Source organism: Pipra filicauda, unplaced genomic scaffold (genome assembly GCF_003945595.2).
Source record: "Pipra filicauda isolate LSUMZ 115617 unplaced genomic scaffold, ASM394559v2 scaffold123_size2130275_pilon, whole genome shotgun sequence".
NCBI lineage: Eukaryota > Metazoa > Chordata > Aves > Passeriformes > Pipridae > Pipra > Pipra filicauda.
This window is the reverse complement of record NW_024103696.1, coordinates 1,812,544-1,825,664: the sequence shown is the minus strand read 5'-3', so window position 1 is coordinate 1,825,664 and position 13,121 is coordinate 1,812,544.

Here is a 13,121-nt window from a genome sequence, read left to right as displayed (position 1 = left end):
TCCTTTTCTATCTCTGCATAAGTCCTATTAGAACTATACTGGCATGCCACACAGATACAGGTTTGATGACTTGCAACTTAAAAAAGCTGTTCAAGTGTGTTTTCAGTGTTTCAGATATGTCATGAATTTAGTTTGCCCACTGTGAATAAGAAAACATTTTAAAAAATATGGCATCAAACAGGCTCATAATATTTACAGTTCCACTTATAGTATTATTTGGTATAAATAGATGATGATATTTTCATGTTGATTTCTCCTGGGTGCGTATGGGTTCCAGGAATGGAAGACAGTTACATTAGAATGCTAATGGTATTCTTGACATGGAGGAGATCTTTAAATTAATAGTATCTACATTTTAATAGTAGACATCAGTCAGTTCTTCCCATGAATGTGGAAAGTTTCCTACCAAACTACTTTGTTGTCAATAAGGCAGAGAATTCATTATGTCCTATAATCTCACCCTACAATTCTTACTTAGAAAGCTCAATTATATGTAAAGTTGTTCAGAGGTGCCCTCACTAGCATGAGAATCAGTCTCATCTCAGGCTTATACATCACCTGTCTGTATAGACATAAACATTCTGTTTATACATGCTGGTAGTATTTTACTTTATCTTGTATACCCACAAAACTTGATTGTATAAATTTGGTAGTGTTATTATCTGTGCAAATTAATCCAGTAACAGGCAAAATTCCAAAACCGATGCTAGAATCACAGTGGTTAGAGCTTCATATTCCCCCAGAAGGAGTATACTATTGCTAATGGAGTGCTTTCTGCTACTTCAGAAAAAAAAGTTTCTTTTAGGTCCTACATCATGTTAATATTTTCATTAAAGACACAGATAGTGGGATTGAGGGCACTCAGCAAATTTGCAGAAGACACCAAGCTGAGTTGTGTGGTTGACACTTTGGAGGGAAGGGACCTTGACAGGATTGAGAGGGGGGTCTGTGCAAACATCATGAAGTTCAACAAGGCCAAGTGAAAGGCTGTGCATGTGAGTCTGTGCAATCCCAAGCACAAATACAGGCTGGGGAGAGAAAGGATTGAGGAAAGCCCTGAGAAGGACTTCAGGATGCTACTTGACAAGAAGCAAAACATGATTTGGCAATGCACGTTTGCAACTTGGAAAGCCAACCACAGCTTGGGTTGGATCAAAAGAAGTATGGCCAGGAGGTTGAGGAGGGTGATTCTCCCCCTCTACTCTGCTCTGGTGAGACTCCACTTTGAGCACTGTGTCCAGCTCTGGAGTCCTCAGTGCAAGAAAGACATGGACCAGTTGGAGTGAGTCTAGAGAAGAGCCACAAAAATGATCAGAGGGCTGGAGCACCTCTTCTACAAGAAAAGGCTGAGAGAGTTGGGGTTATTCAAACTGGAGAAGAGAAGGTTCTGGGGAGACCTTATGGCAGCATAAGAACGGGCGACATGAGAAAGGGGCACATGAGAAAGGGGCACATAAGAAAGACAGGGACAAAGTATTGGGTAAGACCTGTTGCAATAGGAGACATAACTGTATGCTCTGGTGGGGGGTCCCTCAGACACTACAGTGTCGATATCTGCTCTACCATCATCCTCTATGGGTGTGGCCCGGCCCCGGTCCCAGCAGCGTGCGTGTGGCGCGGCACAGCCCCAGGCGCCTGGCCCTGGGCAGGGAAAGGAGATTGAGAGAGGGAGCTTCACCGGCGTGGACTGTGCCCTCATGGGAGATGAGAAGAGGAGCCTCCGAGCACACAGAGGAGAAGGACAACTCTAAACCGGGGCAGATGGAGCTCGCATAGCCCTGTAAGGCCATCCATCTAAGAGAAGGTCACTCTAATTAAACCTACGTCCTGAGGACCTCACTACCACTGTCCAAGCTCGCTCGGCCCTGGCAGATGAACCTTAGGATTAAAGGGTGGGTTCAGTTCCGCGCATACTGCGTCTCACCTAAAAAATCCACTGCACAGGCTTGAAGTCCTCTATGGGGGTGTGTGTGTGTGTGTGTGTGATCATCCTCTATGAGCTGCAGAGGACTAGGTCTACTGTGATGGAGCTCATTCACTTACTAGATTAATTATTTTGTATAACTCAAGTAAGGCTGCATCATCCAACACACTGAGGCTGGTCTTAGGTTAGTAACTCATGGCAGTCCTGACAAAACTAACTTGACTTAATGCAAGATCTCTCAGATGTCTGTGAACTCCAAAGTGCAGCTAATATAAGTTTATTCTCTTCTCATTTAACCTTAGGTGATGATGAATTATCCTTTTTAGAAAATCTATTACAAGCTTGAATTTCTTTGACTTTAAATTCAAGCTTTTCAGATCTTTTCAGAGGTTTGTAAACAGATACAGAGTGAGCAGAGGAATTTTCTCAGGCCTATTTAGCAGGGCAAATAAGTCACACTCCTAAAGTATCACATAATACATAATCCCATTGTGCATACTGGACTGTATTTAGAGATTTCTATAGTGTTTCTATTTAGAGGTTTTCCAGGAGTTTCCCATTCATTTCGATGAGCTGGCACCAGAAGTAGGAGCAGACTCCTATAGGCTGTCCATTCAAATGCTGCAGAAGGAAAAGCAAGACCTGTTTCTCTGTCCAGTACTTGTTTCTCTTTTTATAAGCATTTAACTAGTGTTTGGTACCACAGCAGTTTACTCAGCATGAGGAAGACATCTCTAAAGAATATTAAACCTCTGTGCTGCTGTTTTTTAAGGTATACTTCCCCTAAACGTTCTTATATAGACAGCTTTACATGTGGCTGCATTAAAATAATTATCTTAGATTGTAACCAAATTACCAGGTGATTCAAACCATACTCTTAACGATAACGTATTCTATTTGATGTTTAGTATCCCACTTGTTTAGCTTTAAAAGAAATCTTTTCTATAATCACCTATAATTTTTATTACAATTACATTTAACTGTGCTAAAGAAGATCTCTCCCTAGAGTACTGCTGCTTCTAACAATAATTGATTTTTTGTTTAGGTAATTGATGTTTTCCCACTTAACAATTGGATTTTGAGATTTGTCCTGTGTGTTTGGAGAGGCCTAACTGTGCTTTTACCTCTATACACTCAAACAAATCTTATCACCAGGTCAGATGTAAAGTACTAATGACTTTAAATGAGATTACAGAAGATTTACAGGGTATAAAATAGAATACTACAATGAAATACAATTTTCAGGAGCTATTGAAAAGTTTACAATTGTGAAGGCGCTTACTAACAAGCTACATCTCTAAAACATAGGATGATTGCCAGGGCCCTGAGGGCACTGCTAGGACATAATATTCCTACTCATTTCCTGCCCTGAGGCTCCCTCCACCTGCCTACAGCCAGAATCCCATGTCAGCCACCTCAGGCCATCAGTCATTGCCCCACTGACACCCTGCTGAGCCAGGCACATTTCTGGTCCCATTTCCTTGCCCAGCCTTAGCCTATCCCCATCCCCAGGAAAGCACCAGTGACATTGGCTGCCCTGCTCCTGCCATATAACTATAGTACAAGTTCTGTTTAGAAATTAAGCCTGCAAGATTCCATACTTTAAAGCTCCAGGCATAGACATTTCTTTATGAAAGGAGGAAGTCTTTTGCCATTCATTGAATACCTCTTATGTAAAACTTCAATACTTCTTGTCTAAAGATTGTCAGCAGCAGAGTGATAGACAGCTACAAGCAGGAGGCATCAGTACCCGCAATGAAGAATAGGGAGGGAAAAAAACAACAACAATTTAGTAAAACCAGCCTTCACTGATCTTCATTTCTGTTTGTTTTGGTTTAACCCCAGATGACAGCTAAGCTCCACACAGTCAGTGGTTCGCTTCCCTGCAGTGGGATGGGGGAGAAACTCTGAAGTGTAAAAGTGAGAAAATTTTTGGGCTGACATTAAGATAGTTTAATAGGTAAAGCAAAAGCTGTGCATGCAAGCAATTCAAAACAAGGAATTAATTCACTTCTTCTCATGGGTGGGCAGGTGTTCAACCATCTTCAGGAAAGACAGGCTCTATTAGATGCAGTGGTTTCTTGGGAAAACAAACACCATAATACTGAACAAGCCCCTTCCTCATTCTTATTCACAGCTTTTATTACTGAAGTGGATATCGTAGAGTATGGGATACCTTTTTGGTCAGCTGAGGCCAGCTTTCCCAGCTATGACCCCTCCCAGATTCTTGCCCACGCCCATCCTACTTGCTGGCAGGGCAGCATGAGAAACAGAAAAGGCCTTAATGTTCTTCAAGCACTGCTCAGCAAAACCTTACAAATCCCTGCTCTATACACACTGTTTTCACCACAAATCCAAAACACAGCATCACAAAAGCTACTATGAAGAAAAATAGCTATCCTAGCCTAAACCAGTAAACTGTTTAAAAAGCAATGGATCTCAATTACTTTTCAAATAAAATTAAAAGCCTACATCTGTCCAATAGATATATCTTTACTTAATTAATATGCAGGTCAGAACAATCTACTGAAAAGTCTCATGGAAATCATAAATAAAAACTACTCTCTTCTCACTGAAATTACGTACTGACATATTAATAGCAACTGTACCTGACCTTCTATTCTTTAACAAAAGGGAAAAACTTACTCTATACATCTCTTGGAATATCAAGAGAAGGAAACATAGATGCAGGAATTGCTAACCACTGAAAAATACAGCTTTAAAGCTTTTCTGCCATTGGATTAGAACAAGGGGGAAAAACACAATTCCTCCCTGCCATTAGCTAGAATCTAATCAGTGTGGTATTTAACTGATTTATATTCAGGTCTGTTCTTTAGGGCCAAGTATTCTCCCAACATGTGAATTGTCTTTTCCAGTTTTGGTCAGGGGAGATGGGCATTAGGATGTGCAAACATCCCCTTACTGCTTCTGAACTCAAAGAATCAAGGGGTTATCTCTTCTCTGGATGAAGAGTCATCAGTGGCAATATCATTAGTAAAGTAACCCTTGCACAGTTTCATATAAGAGAACTCCTCCACTTTAGTCCCTTTGAAAACCATATCAAGTTCAAAAGGCATGGCTATGTAGACAACATAGCCATTCTTTGGCATGTTTTAATATAGAAGATCCACTCAGATTCACAGAAGATAAATAAAAAATGTAACACTGTGAATATTACTGTGTGTAAGCACAGTTCCACTCAGGTTTCTGCCAGAAAACTTGAGAATCTAGCCCACACTTTGAACAAACTGGGTGGATAAAATGCCCTGGGTTCTTTCAGTGCTTGCATGTAAGTTATCGTAAAAAGTTATTGTAAAAAAAAAGTAATTTTTTAATTGGTGACTCAGAAAAGCTCTTCAAAATTCTTATTATAATTAGGTAAATCCTCAGGGATTTTTTTTCCCAAATATTTTCAAATATTAACATTTCTGGTGTGTTTGCATTTAAAGTGACTGAAAATGGACGTCCTACAGGCAAACATATCCTTCTCTAAACATCACTACTTTGATGCTTTTGTGTCCTTAGGTAGGTTTTTTAAGCGTAGACATTTAGGAAAAGTCAAATGAGTGCGTGCTTAGAATTCTGTGGAGGAGACTAGTGACCAGATTCATCATAAATAGTGCATCACTGGCAATTGCCCAAAAAAAGGTGTGAGATATAAATATGTATCGCTACCAAGAAAAGCACTTGTAAAGCATAATGGGACAAGAACATTTCACAGTTTTTGTTCTATTTTGAATGCGTGTTTGGGAAATGAAAATGAGAAAGTTAAAAAAAAATAAAAAGTAGAAGAGAAACAGAGTGGTAAGAGAATCAAATACAGATTTGACACTTAATAAGCTTGATGTGTGTAGACCTAAGAAAAAGATTTTGGGTTTATGGGACTGCTCCTCATAATGAATTGAAACAAAGAATCATTGTGGTTTTTCTTAAGAACAATGCAGATTTAACTTAGGCGCATTTGTACCTTAGAGGTATGGTCCGGAACTCCAGGTGAAGTCTTCTTGTGGAAGAATTGTCTCTGCTAATCATGAAATAAGACTTGGTAAACTGCTATCAGAAATCAGTAGGTTTCAATTCATGACCTAAAATATGCAGAAGTCTTCCTCTTACTACCTGTCTGCAGTAAACAGTGTCAAGGTGCAAATTGGTTTTGACAATATCAGATAAATGTAGACTAAGAAGATTGGCTAAGAAGAGTTTCCTGGAGAAAAACTGATGCATTTGCACCTAGGTATTTAAACTCTGGTAGAATGATCTCAGCCCAGAAACAAAATTAAGACAACATACTGTAGTAAGATTAATTTTAAATTATACAAATAAATCCTCACACAAATTAGTAATAAAATTTATCAATAATTATGTATCCATGAAAAATATATTTCAACTCCTCTGCTGAGATACAATGTTATTGTTTACTGTACACCGTAACTAAATTAAATGCAGCTGCATTCTGTCCATGTCCCCAAATAAAATGTAATGAAAACAAGAAAAATATGCTTTTTAACCACAGTGATTTATGTCACATTCATTGAGCTCAACTTATTTATAAGTAAAAACTACCAAGAGTAAATCCCTAGCTAGTTACTATAGAATTGCCTTATTAAAATAACATGATGTCAGCTACAAAAGTATTCATTCTTTTTATATACTTACTGTCTAGCTGCATCTGTTGTGCACAAGGCTTTCAAGTGGAATGAAATCGGGGATTTACAGATAAGTCAGTAAAACTCCGATATTTAGTGTGCAATACAAATTCCTGCAATTTAGGAACAAAGTTTATTTTTCTGAAAGGCTGGAAGAGTAAGGTTATTTTTCGGTTTGAGGTTTCAGATGCTGAAGCCTAAAGTTTGGTGCAGCTTTACACTTTCTAACACAAAATAATTATTTGTACGTTGGTCGTATACTTCAAGTGCTTAAAGTGAACTAAAGTACCTAACATAAGAACAACTTTCTAACGCATAAAATAATCACTCACGTCCAAAGATAAACCAGTAGCAGACATAATGTATAACAAAAATCAGCAACAATAATCAACTCAGTGCATCACAGGTTTCACAAAATTTTCAGTTTAATATGAACCAGCTCCTTTGTCAACAAACTAGATAATATTATTTTATAGCGACACAAAATTGCGGAAGGCATAGTTATACTTTTTTCCAGTTTGAATGGCATGCTTGGATATGTAAGCAATTATTTATTAACAACAATTAATACTAAGTAGAAATAAGACACTAGTATTAACAGTATGTCTCTGTATGACATAAGGAGTTTATTGCTAGAATATTATGTTTTGTTCTAATGCCCTTATCTTGTAATGGAAGTTAAAAAATTGGAAAGAGAGTGGTGAGCAATAAAAATAAAAATTTAAGATTTTTACTATTAGTTTTTCCAAGAGATGGAGGCAATTGCAATCTTATAAGATCACCTTTTGCTGCTGAACAGGTTTGTCTTTTAGCATAAAAAGACAAACTATAACCAAAAAGCTGTATGCTCCTATTTAAAAAAATAATTCTGGACTGAAAATTGGGAAATTTTAAAAAGCTGTTTAAAATTAATCAGGGGGTCATGCAAGATTATCATAACAGCTTTCTCTAACAGTAAGACCTGCCACCCAGTGTATGAATTATCAGAGGGCACATGTAGAAAATTAAACTGAAGTTAGTTTTCAACTGCTTTCAAAGACTTCAGGAAGATAAATTACTCCATATATTGAGGGCTAAGCTTATATAACTAACATGTTCTGAGTGATAAGAATGTTACATTCACACAGTCTGGTAAATGAACCTGCTTTGCATCAAAGTAGGAATAGAGGGGTTTAATTTGGTCTTGGGAATTTAAAAACATGATTAGTCAGAGTAACAGCTGTAACTCCCAAATAGGCTTTCCTTGTTAGCCAAAGGCAGGAAGAGTTATTCAGAAAAACTGTTTATCAGTTATATTACCTGTAACTGAAAAAGGACACACATTCAGTGGTACTTTGAATTTTTAGAAGACTATGAAGGTAAAGTTGCTATCAAATAACTGCCTGATGTTGCTGAATTATGCCTATTATCATGACAAGGAGCCTGATTTGTTTGGAGAATCTGAAATAAATTTTGAACATTACATTTGATATCTTCTTAATATTTCATATTATAATTTGTAGATTATTGCTAGATTTGGTTGTCTTTATCTTGTACAGACTGTAAACAACTCATTCAGATTTTCATTTTTATTGGGCTAGATCACTGGAGAAATTTATTTATGTGTCTGTGGGCATACATAATCTCAGTTTTCTCATGTTTTCATAGAAGGGTGTTGCTAACACATTGTACCAAGATGCAATATTATTTACCATCTTTCCACTTTCTTGTATGGGAAAACCAAGTACCTTAGGAAAGACAGAGTTATGCGCTGTAAGGAACACTCTTAGGGTACATTTAACCTATTTAATTTGGTTATATTTAAAGCTGGATTAAAACTATTTAGGGCTGAATTACAAAGAAATCTATTATAGATTAAAGATATTTTAACATGTATTAAAATAGTCAAAGAATATAAAATACTGCCCTGGCTTGGAAGATATGGGATCTCACTGTATTTTCTGGAATTCTATATGATGTATAAAATACTACAATATTGTACAGAATTATGAGTTTTAATAAATATATGTCTAAAATGACTGCCCTTGAACTTATTGTGTCAGTTACAGTGAGTAACATGCATGCTAAACTCGAGAGGGAGTTAGAGGTTTGAGTTGGGCCACATAGAGGCTATGGCTTCACAGAGCTTTGTTTAGGTCTTTTTTTCTTCCTCTGAGCTTGCAAAAAGTATAGAAGTCAGGAGCAAAACTTCCAGTTAATGACAATTTGTGACAAGTTTCAAAATGGAAGGTGTCAGCATCTGAAGATTTGATTCTTATCCACCTCTGCTCAGACACTGTGTTATAGAATAATAGAATCATTTAGGTTGGAAAAGACTTTTGTGATCATAGAGTTCAACCCTTGACCGATCACTGGCTTGTGAACTATATAGCACTAAGTGCCACATCCAGTCATTTCTTAAACACCTTCAGAGTCGGTGACTCCACCACTCCCCTTCCAATGCTTAACCACTATTCCTGTGAAGAAATTCTTTCTGATGTCCAGCCTGAACCTCCCCTGCTGCAGCTTGAGGCTGTGTCCTCTTGTCTTGTTGCTAGTTCCCTGGGAGAAGAGACCAACCCTCACCTCCTTTCAGATAGTTGTAGAGCATGATAAGGTCTCCCCTGAGCCTCTTTTTCTCCAGGCTAAACGACCCCAGCTCCTCCAGCCACTCCTCATATGATTTACTCTCTAGACCTTTCATCAGCTTCATTGCCCTTCTCTGGACATGCTCCAGCACCTCAATGTCTTTCTCATAGTGAGGGGCCCAGAACTGGACATAGGATTTGAGGTGCAGCCTCACCAGTGTCAAGTACAGAGGGACAATCACTGCCCTAGTCATGCAGATCACACTATTTCTGATACAGCCCGGGATGCCAATGGCCACCTTGGCCACCTGCACACATGCTGGTTCATATTCAGTCACTGCTGACCAACACCTTCAGGTCCTCTTCCACCGTGCAGCTTTCCAGCCTCTCTGCCCCAGCCTGTACTGCTGCCTGTTGTGTGGCCAAAGTGACCAAAGTATGCCTATAACTGGAATAAAACTAATAGGATTTTTTACTTTAAGAATAAGAACTACTGGGTACTCTTGAACATTTTGGTAATTTTTTTGTTTAAGTGACAGTTTGTCTCACAGGATGAACTAGTTTAAAGTTTTAATCAATAGCTGACAAATTTTAGTTTGCTTCCTCTTGGAGAAAATTTGCAATTACAATACATACGGCAGATTCTTCAAGAAAGGATTTAAAGAAAAAATTTCCTGACAGCAGTCTTGATGCTGGTTTGGTTTTCTCTTGATCAAAATAATGAAATACTTGATTTAAATATTTAAGTTAATTAAAACTGGATTAGGTTCAGTATTGAAGCAGTGAAATTAAGATTGAGGTTATATAAATTCTGGTATTGATGTGCCTCTGTTAAATCTTACAAATAGTTATGAATATACACATGTGCATACGTATTTGTAACTCAGTTTGTAATCTCTGACATTTACTTTTACAAAATATTTGGAAATAATTTAGAGAATAGCCTTTAGGCCCAGCAGTATCATACATATGCACAATAAGCAAGACTCATTCTGGGTTAATTCCAGTTATTTTCTAGGTTGAGACTTAGGGGGATTTTTTTAATTAAACATTTATGGTAGATACAAAAAAAAAAAAAAAAAAAGAGGAAATCACCACTGGATCTGATTTAATCCATGATAATAAACGATATATATTTCAAGTAAGGAATGTCTTAAATTAATGTCTTAAAATCTTAAGATTTTACTTCCTGCTAATATAGAAAGAGAGTCCACAATATTTTAGAACTATTTAGATATTGTTTCTAGAAGAAATTTTTCATCACAAATAAAAATGATTGTTTTATTTTAATAAATATGAGAAAGCTCTTTCATTAAAGAATTACAAAAATCTGGGAAATCTGGTTACTTTGTGAACAAGTTTATCTGGATGGAGTTTCTCCTTAAAGATTAGAGAGAAATATCTTGTTCTCCATCATTATGAGTGACTTCCTTATCCATTTAGCTAAATATTACTATATTTTATCTTTTTTCTTTTAAATTAACCACTTATTCCCTTTCTTTCCCTCTTTTCATTTTCTCTCACTCCTTATTGTTTTTCTCTTATCATAATCACTCTTTTCACATTTCCTTCTGGACTGAAAATACTTGTTAAAAATTATAAATACTGACAAAAAGTTCCAATTTTATAAAAGTAATATTTTCTTTAACATCCCAGTCATCAAGGTGTTCTTAAAATAAGAACTCCTTTTATTGAATTTTCTATGTAGAATCTTGGTTTTATAAGTTTACATTAGCACTAAGTACCCCATCCACTTAAAATAATTTTTGTTCCATAGAAATTCTGGAATCCTAAGAGTTAATCTGAAATTGTCAATTTTGAAAACCCTGTAGAATATATGCAGAACTTTGGAAGTAGGTCAAATTTCATATAAATGTTTTTCATCATTCTCCATCCAATTATGCTATTTAGGATTAGCTGTCAGGACTCTAGAGCTTCAGAAAAAATATTGATTATTTGTCAGATTATGCTAATATGGTCAGTGTTATGGCAGATAAATATTTGTACAGCCAAGCAATACTTGACAGCAAATACGTGTGTATTGTTAAAGACATAAATGTCAACAAATCCGTTCTGGTGATTGACATAGAAGTTTACAGATCATTAAGATCCACCTTTCCCTAATGGTCTCTGGAACATAAAATACAGAACATGGCCAAACTCTCATTTTCTTGTTTGGGCTGATTTGAAGCCAAAAAAAAAATCATCTATAGCTCAAAGATGAGGAAGCACAATATTTAAAAAGGAGAGTGAATGAACTCCCTGAAGTTATTTTATATATTTACATTGTAACATGGTTAACCAAAATTAGGTAGACAGTGCCTTTGCAAAAAATGAAATCAAAACCTCAAAAATTGATACGGTATGTTTATTTTTCACTGCCTTTTTTTTTTTTTTTTTTTTGTAGACCTTCATGGAACTACATTAACAATTCTATATGTAAAAATATTAAAGTAATCCTTCCTTCTTATTTTTTTTCTCTAGGTTCCAGATTATAGGCTAGTATTGTAAAAATATGTCTCTAAGAGCACTGTACAATATTGTTTCTCTTTCATGCCTTACAGTAGGCATACCTTTCTAGGACATTTTAAGGTTTGTGCTTTTACCCTTCATGCAAAAGATACACTAATCAAGTGGTACCTCCTCTGCATCCCTGGATTTTTCCTGGATGTTTTGTACAGAGTAAGGTAGGAACCAGTGCCACAAGTACATATTGACTACCATAGAAATATTTATTCATTATCAATTAGTGTAAAAAAAACATTATGTAGGCTTAATGATGTATGGTTGATAACATAGACTATACCTATTTTTTCAAGATATTTGTATAGGAAATATAGCTTTTAAAATATGAAGATATGAAACCAGCAAAATACACAACAGTGGACTAAAAACCCTATGTGTCCTAGGCTTCAAAAGTCCAGGCAAACAAAAATATTAAGAATTAAAATATTACTTGTGTAGTCTTGACCCAGGACTCAAATAGTTCTATTAATGACCTGAAATACAAGACAAAGAGTTAATTATCCAGGAAGCATATTATAGAACAAAAGTAGAAAGTGCAGAACTGTGACCTTGGTTCTGAAAATATTGTCACTTTTACTGAATAATGTGATAAATATGAATCAACTCTTACAGTAAAGTTTGGCCCAAAAGAGATAAAGTGATCCTTGGATGTACAAACTGTAAAATATTACCAAGACTGGCCATGTTACATTAGCTTTGGTTTTGGCAATAGAATAACCATTATCAAAGCACTGTGTTCTGTTCTGGTGTTCATAGTTCAAGGTGGTGGTAATAGGAACAATTTCAGAGAAGAATGCAAGAACATTTAATGACTGAAAAGCATATTCAATACTGAAAGACAAATTATTTAATTCAATTTAATTGAGAACAGTGTCTAGAATTTGTTTTGTTCAATATCCTGTAAAGAGTTTCTAAAATATTTCTGGTCACTTGCAGAAGTAAAGAGAGAGATGACAGTAAGAGAAAACATCTTGAGTCCTCTATAAAGTATAATAAATGTTGAGAAATACACAGGATCACAAATTTTTGCCCAAGGGAGTACTTTAAGTACCAGCCCCTTTCAATTTAATAATCATTCTTGAACTTCTAGACTTATAACAGTATTTTAACATTTAACTTCATTTTCCTCTTTGTTGTTCTAGGTACTCAGGTTCTATACTCAGATAAAATGAGAAAAAGACAATGTCGGAGAATGAGATTTTCCAAAACTAATGGACTTAGCATCCTAGTCTGTTAGAAGGAAGCAGAAGTCTTAAACTTTTCTAGTTCATTTCTGGCAGAGAATGTTACTATTATATGCATCAAACCAGGTGAGCCCTTTCTCACAAATAAGTAAGGAGGTAATGGCTATCCTGCCAAAGTAATTGAAATTAAAAGCACTTACCTTGAGCTATTTAAGGTCCCGTGTTGTCTTTAGGACAGCTATAGTTAAGCACAACATTTTATGTGATTATATTC